The 8,457-nt window shown below is 32.6% G+C and overlaps 1 long non-coding RNA gene across 4 annotated transcripts; it reads right to left on the bottom strand.

Moving 5' to 3' along the window:
* Positions 1 to 1,974: 1,974 nt before the first annotated feature.
* LOC149217054 (uncharacterized) lies at positions 1,975 to 4,679 on the bottom strand. Of its 4 annotated transcripts, none has more exons than XR_016251218.1 (3): positions 3,182 to 4,679; positions 2,522 to 3,094; positions 1,975 to 2,479 (listed from the first exon to the last, which is right to left on the bottom strand). It is a non-coding gene; the product is annotated as an uncharacterized LOC149217054 (long non-coding RNA). The 4 variants fall into 4 exon arrangements; XR_016251219.1 differs by having other exon boundaries at positions 2,522 to 3,085; XR_016251216.1 differs by having other exon boundaries at positions 1,977 to 2,479; positions 2,522 to 2,971; positions 3,182 to 4,673.
* Positions 4,680 to 8,457: the final 3,778 nt, after the last annotated feature.

Genomic DNA, 8,457 nt, shown 5'->3' with positions numbered 1-8,457 from the left:
GAGAAAGCATTCATGTACACCATATTTTCACATTTTCCCATCTCGCTTTTCTCTCATAGATCGCTATGAAGGAAAATCCTACAAATTCATGCTCAATTTCCAAACCACTACAAAGGTTAATCAAGAAACAATCATCAAATATCTTCAAGTCCCTTATGGCATCTCTATCAAGAAGACCAAACAATGTCATCTTCTTTGTACATATTAACATGCGAGATTCCTTAGTTTAAAATTATAGAATTTGAAATAGTAAAAATCAAAATTTTATGTGCTCCATGATTATCATTTGAAACACTTAATTTCATATATCCAATTTTGTATGATAAGATGATATATATATTATTCTATCTCAAAAAAAGATATTATTTTTAATTTCATATGCCTAATGTATAGACAAGATGAGACATATATTGACTTAACTCAAAAAATAAATATATAATATATAATATTTCATTTCATATTTTTAATTTGGTATATACAAAATTAAGCATCTATTACTTTATTTAGAAAAAACTACATTATTTTTATATATTCTAGAATTTCAATTCTTATTTCTTAAAACTTTACAAAATCAGTAATCAATTTATCTTAAACTAACATAAAAATATACAAGTTTCAAAATTACTATTTTCAATTAATTTAATATTTCAAAAATATATTTCAAAATTATTATTTTCAATTGATTTAATATTTCAAAAATATATGTTATTTTCCATAAAAAAAAAAGCATATCAAAACAAAAATACAATTGATTTAATATTTCAAAAATATACGTTATTTATAAAATTGAGAATTTACAATCTCCTAAAAAATCATTTAAATACTAAATCCCCTAAACAATAATTTAAAGACTAAATCTAATTGATTAGTATTAAGTCTTCTCACATATAATATCTATACATAATATAATTTATTTCACAATTAGTAAGCTAAATCTTTTCAAATATATTATGTATACATAATATAATTAATTTCACATCAGTAAGGTATTTTTATTTATTCCATAAAAAAAAGAGTCTGCATATATTTTCATATATATTATTTATGTGAATTTCTTCAACTAGCAGCTTAAAAATATTTCCATAATAAAAAACATTTAAAACAAACCCAATTATATGAATTTCCATATTAAGAAACTATAGAAAAGCTAAATTTTAATCTATTTTCTTAAAAAAATAAAATTACAAAGTGAAATTTTCTTCCTAAAATATTTTTGATGAAGTTTAAAATCATATTCATTTCCTCGTACAACCATAAATTTATATTTCTTTTATAAAATATTTTAAATATCTTTCAAGAAGTAATTATTTCTCTCATAAAATATCTTAAATATCTTTCAAGAAGTAATAATAAATCCTAATTTATGTACACAACAATAATAATAAATCCTAATTTATGTAAACAATAATAAAGTGTCAATCATCCTTTATAGGTGACCATCCAAAGTTTCCAAATCTTAAATCACATTCAAAACTCTGTTTAATTTATTAACAAGTTCATTTCATTATAAATCAACGATAAATGAAATTACAACTGGCTGACTCTCCCTTCCAACACGAATGTGTTACACAACTTCCATCTGAAATTTAATGGAAAAAACCTGAACGAAGCTTAATGCTCCGCTTACCATTTGAACAAGTACAGATGATTGCATACATGTTTTTATGATTCATATTACAAATAAGAAAAATAATGGAATGCCATAATACCAATATGGTTTTATGATTCATATTATAATAAAATTAATGGAATGCCATAATTCCAATCATTTTTAGAATCTGGTCACTGCCTATGATTGGCAATGACCACAAATAATATATAGCTTCTGCAAAATTGTGTGTACCAGTCAAAGTATATGGAGTCTGCAATGTTTACGTGTATTATGGAGTCTGCATTGGCATGAATCAAGAGCATTATTTGTGAAAAGCAAAACCAGAATATAAAATCTTTGAATATCATATGTATGGCATTGAATGATGCAGAGCAAATGCTTTTTTTGAAATGTTATAATGAAAGAAGTTTATTTCAAACTTTGAGACCATGCAAATGTTTTTTCGAAATGTTACAACGAAAGTAATTTATTTTGAACTTTGAGACAAAGGAATCACCAGGTTAATTCCCACAAATTTCTGGGAAATAATTTCCTACATACTCTTGCACATTGCTTTCAACAGACACATTAATTCCCACAAATTTCTGGGAAATAATTTCCTACATACTCTTGCACATTGCTTTCAACAAACACGTGTCATAGTTGTTCCCAGTTACAGAGAAACCCAATGAAGCAATCAACTTCTCTGGACTTCCAGTGTCCCCAAACGGAGCATTTGGTTTGTATGTAAGGTGGATTAAAGGAAAGGTAATTTACCTCAAAGGTTCCTTGCTTTTCATCTTCGGAACTTTCCCATTACTTGTCCTATAGTATGTTAGGAACTAGTACTTCTTTCAGACAGGAGGAAGAAACAGAAAAATGGCTAGCCTGCCAAAGAACAAGGAGGAAGAAGAGCGTTATAAGGTTAACCTGCCAAAGAACAAGGAGGAAGAAGAGCGTTATATGGTTAGCCAGCCAAAGATCAAATCGTGAGTTAATGGAATCGATCCCTAAAACACATACAGCAGAGGAAAACCGCAACATTGCCAGAGTTATCTATACCTGTATTCAGCTTTATAGGTCATAACAAGCACCTTTATGAACAAAAATTGCAAGAATTTTGCATTTTATTGAAAATTTGCAGCTAAATATAAATTCCTTCACGGAAAATAACCTTATAAGCTTATGGAGAATCAAGGTCCAAGTCACGCAGTTCTTCCCTTGGAGTCTGTAATCTCCATTTCAATGCATTTACATGCTTTCTTCTTGTCTCTGTTGGGACTTCAAAAAAAACTGACCGTAATATGCAAATAAGCAGTTCAAAATATAAATTTGCACAATTTTGCATTTTATTGAAAATTTGCAGCTAAATATAAATTCCTGCACGGAAAATAAACTTATAAGCTTATGGAGAATCAAGGTCCAAGTCACGCAGTTCTTCCCTTAGATTCTGTAATCTACATTTCAATGCATCTACATGCTTTCTTCTTGTCTCTGTTGGGACTTCAAAAAAAACTGATCATAATATGCAAATAAGCAGTTCAAAATATACCAACAAACTTCAACAGAAAGGGAAAAGAGAAGCCATACCTGAAAACTTGAATGAATGCAAGTTGCAGAGATTATAGGTGTCTTCGCTGAACTGGATCTTGGTGCTCCTGTAGCTGTTCGGCTGCACAAGAAAAGATCTTGGTGCTCCTGTAGCTGTTCGGCTTCACAAGAAAAGAGTTGTTCTGCTTCACGATCTCCCATAATACCTGCCCTGGTGCGGCTTTCATACTCTGTGCAGCTATACAAGGTAAAACCCTATCTATATCGCTCAACAAATAGGAAAAAAAATGGAAACGGGGAAAATATAAAATGTATTGAATGAAAATGGAGAAAACACGATGCGGTGCTCTGCTATGCCTCAGCGTCGTGCCAATGAATCCTTGCTGGTGCTCCTCGGCAGGACTTGTGAGTATCAATTGCGGAGGGAAAACAAAACATGGTGTCACTGAAGTCTTGATCATTGAATTTCTCAGCAGGAGCGTGATTTGTTTTGCCTCGCAACCGATACCGAAATCCTCTGCCCAAAGCTTTAATTGACAAGAAAATAATAATATGAACACGGGCACAGAATCAGCGACGAGGGTCTAGCTATCAGTAGAAAATCAACGATACGAAATACAAGCTGTCAAGTTCCTTGAATGAATTTATACCCAAATTTCAGAGATGTTGCGACCCCATCGGATGAGTAAGGTAGTTAAAGAACTTTGCTCGAAAACTAAGCAGAAGCGATTGGTGTATTTAACCAAATATTGGTCCCGTTTTCATCCCGGCAAATACAGAGCAATACTAATTTATAAAGAAAATTACATTTCTAACCCCAAAAAAAGCACACTCGCTGCTCAATCGGCAGCAGAGGGCTTATTCAATTTCTTGGCCGAAGCCCTTATCTCTCCGATCCATTTTCCACAAAACCTCATATCACCACTCTCTGTTCAATCGGCAGCAGAGGGCTTGTTCAATTTCTTGGCCTAATCCCTTGTCTCTCCAATCCATTTTCATCACCTGCGGCCTTATTTCCGCAATCCATTTTCAGATCAGACCACCCTTTTGGGGAGGGGGGATTTGGTCTTAACAGAGGATTAACCGAAGAAATTGTGCTCTACTTCATCGATCCCGTACCACTTAGCTTTCCAAGCAAACTACCATAATAAATTTTGCTTACCTCTGTGAGTTTATCTGATGGAGTCTCCCTTCGAACTCGCTCCGAGCATTCGACCATACATCTTCCATCGCTGGCAGTACTACTGAAACAGATAGGTCACTTTCACAGGCAGCAGTACACTGACGGCATGGATAGCACCTAGGTACAGAGCATTTAATACTCTTGTTGGTGGGTTACATCATCGAATTTAAATCATTTTAAACCTGAGGATATTGAAAAGAATCTATGAAGTATTAACATGTAGCAACCTCTGTTAGTGGATGATAGAGACTTCCATGGAAATGTACCCAAAATAAAATGAAAGTTTTGTTTTTTTCTCTTTAAACCTGGCGGGCACATCTGGGCATGCGCGAAGGGCCGCAGGGGCACGTCGACTTCAAGAACGGAGCCAGACTTGAACCTGCGACTCGTAACGAAGAGCCAAAGACTTGCCGTTTACTGATCAAGGTTGGGTGACACCTAATTTAAAAGAGCCAACGACTTCGCGTTTACTCATAAAAAAGAACCAAAAACTTAGCGTTTACTCATCAGGGTTGGCTGACACCTCATTTATGTGGGTATTTTGATTGCATCAAATATTGTCACGTTAACTTCCTCTATCCATGCGTCAATACATACAAATATATCTTAATCTTCTTATATTTATTTTCGTTTATGGCTTTTGGAGTCTTCTTATATTTATTTTCATTTATGGCTTTTGGAGTCTATGGAGGCGGAGGAATTGTTTTAACGGTGGAAGTGGTTGAAATCTGGGTCAAATTTTTTTTAAATTTTTTGCAATAGCAAGACTTGAATCTTGTTTTTTTATGGTGGAAATGGATTCAGTACCATCAAAAACCTCTAAAGCACCCAAAATATTGAAATTTGACAGCTATAACTTAGATTTTAAAAAATTCCTGCGAAATTTTATCAAAATATGACCAGAATTTCCATGATTTTCAAGGCAAAAAAGCAGTCTGGTTAGACTACAACATTGTTTTCATCATGTTTGTTTAAATGTCTTACATCTAACATTAAAAACAATACATAGTAAGTTGTGTGGAAATATTTTGTGAATTTTGCGTGAATGTTCAAAATTTTCTTAAATGAAGAGATATGATATAATTAACTAATCATGCAATCCATTTCCTAATTCAACCTATTAACTATTTCCAAAATATGTTAATCTATTTTAACCACAAGATTATTGACCACCAATTTCTTGATATGCAAACCTCCTCTTTTAAAGTATAAAACTTGAAAAAAGTTTTGCATACCAAGAGATTAAATATTTTTTTGCTTAACAAATCAGTGGTTTATAACTAAATCACTCAAAGTTCACCAAATTTCATTCCGAAACTAATTTATTCGATGAAATTACCAAATCTCAATCAAACGCTATTAATTTCACAAAAATCACTTAGAATTCTAATTGACATTCAAGTTTATTATAAAATCACAAGAAATTCAAAAAGTTTATAATAAAAATATTAAAAAAATAAAACCCTAAATGTTAAAACCTACTTTATAAAAAAATAAAAAACCAAGTTTATTATAAAATCACAATAAATTAAAAAATTATAATAAAAATATAAAAATAAAAAATAAAATGCTAAATGTTAAAACCTACTTTATAAAAAAATAAAAGCCGAAGTTGACTGCACTAAAAGAATGTTATTTATGAATGTTAAACTTAACAATGAGGAATTGACCAAGAGACCAATACAGATTAAATTAGCTCTAAATATTAAAAGAATGTTATTTATGAATGTTAAACTTAACAATGAGGGATTGACCAAGAGACCAATACAGATTAAATTAGCTCTAAATATTAAAATCATTAATTTACATACAACGCAACATTTTTTTAAATAATATTTTTCATTTTTATTGATATATTTTTATTTTCGTAATTTTGATATATTAATTTTTTTATTTATATCATATACACTTAAATTGTATACATTTACATATTTACAAACAATTATAATAGAAGTATAATATTTCAATCAATATAAAAGTTAAATATATGAAAGAAACATTTTAATATTTAAATTTTGTTTTATATATATATATATATATATTTTGTTTATATTATATACATTTAAATTATATAAATTTATATATTTATAAAGAGCGATAAGTATAAAAATTAAATATATAAAATAAAATATATATAAGTTATATAAATTTATATATTTATAGATAGGTATAGTAAAAGTACAATATTTCAATAAAATATCAAAGAAATGTGTATGTATTATAAAAAAAAATAAAAAAAAAATTGTTGTCATTTATTAGTTTTGAATGTGTGTGAGTCAATTTTATTTTATTTTATTTTATTTTACAGTTAAATTATATAAATTTATATATTTATGAATAGTTATAATAGAAGTATGGTTAGATGAGGACTTTGACTTAGCTAGTAGATTCAAAAGAAATTATGAAGATAGTTGAGAAACTATTTGGTATCGAACTAATCAAGCTTTGTAATTTCCAAGTGATGCAGGAGCATCCAGCTCCGAGGAGACAGAAAGCGGTTGACTGTCTCGTAAGGAGAACAAGAACAAGCAAAGACTACATGCAATAGCTGGACAGGTTATTAGACTTGTCGTTGTTTTTAATTTTCTTTATTATTTGTTTCATTTTTCCAGAAGGTCGGTAGAGACCATAGAATTACAATTGTGAGTTGTTTTAGTTTAGGAGATAAACAACAGTTAATTAACGTTTTTGTAAAAAGAAACTAGTTGGCAGTTGTACAAGTTCTAGTTGGACAGTTCAACCGAAAAGGGAAGCAGTTATGCTTTTCAGGTGTTAAAAACAGAGAAACAAAATAGTGAGGGGGAGAACCTCCGGCACAAGAAAACACACAGTAAAATAAATCCTCTGTAATACAAACAATCAGATATTTTACTTTTGCCAACAAATGACCCACTGTTAATTATTCTATACGTATGCATAAATTCTTTCTGTATGTTTTAAGACCGCATTTGGAACAACAAGCTACTAGCTGTAACAGGACACGAGAAAACCAAAGGGAGTTTCTACAGATATTCATTTCCAGCAAACAAAAGTGAAGAACCATTCAACTGTCGCCGACAACAACCAGGTACCGAGAATACAACCTTTTGTTTCATTCCATTTATAAGTTAATATAAGTACAGAATGCAAGGAAGGGAAAATAACTTAACGTGATTCACCACACAACCATTGGTTGTTACAAACAAAACATATTACAAAAATTTCTGAGCACTCGCCCAAAAAACAAACGTTTTCAAAACGCGGCCATTCAAATTATTACAATAGAGCAGGGCCATACGAGTCATGGAACGCCGGAAGAAGCACGGCCAGCTACGACTCAAAAGTTGCAACCTCAACAGAACCAGAACCAAGACTTCCAAACCCTCCATAGCCTAACAACTAAACTAAGGTCGGAAAAGACCCTACCCGTTTTGCGAGACTAGTTGGGTTCGAACCGATGACCGAGTGTTGAACATGGGCAACCCTCGACGGCCAGCCAAGTGAAACAAAACAAGGGTTAGTGCAGAGCACGGGCAACGAAAGGCAAGCTAACATAAACGGAAGAATGGAACTATGAAAACCCACAACACTTACAAATAGTTGACAAGGCGACCCAGCGGAATCGAACCCGACAAGCCAAGCCTTAGACAAGGAGCAGGGATCGTAAGAAGCTGCAACAGAAGCGGAGGCAGAGTAAAACATAGAGCCATAGCTTACCTTTGGAGGCGAGGACGAACACAGCGAACCGGAAGCGCCAAGGTTGTGGATATCCTGTCACAGTGCAAACAACTAATTATCAGAGCGAGGAATACCCAGGTGACAGAAATCGCCCACAAAACAATAACCTACCATTACACAGAGTAGGGAACCAGCGAGGCAACGCGTGGCTAGAAAATTCATATTCAGAGTAGAGAAAGCCCGAAGGCACAGTAGACCATCAGTGACCGCAACGGAGCAGCATTCAGGAAATGAGTACAGTGAACCGCCAGTAAAAACCACCGCGGAGCAGAGCCTAGGGCCGAGCACGGTGAACTACCAATAAACCCCACAGAACAGAGCTCGAGTCGAGCACGGGGAGAAAGCAAAGTGACACGAAAACGAAGATTAGGGTTTAACAAAAGGCGGGAGCGGATAGACCGGAAGAACCGATAGG

The sequence above is a fragment of the Pinus tabuliformis genome, chromosome 1_1 (genome assembly GCF_031772625.1).
Source record: "Pinus tabuliformis cultivar Carrire ecotype Pingquan chromosome 1_1, CPIR1, whole genome shotgun sequence".
In the NCBI taxonomy this organism is placed as follows: Eukaryota; Viridiplantae; Streptophyta; class Pinopsida; order Pinales; family Pinaceae; genus Pinus; species Pinus tabuliformis.
This window is presented reverse-complemented; position numbering and strand designations above follow the sequence as displayed.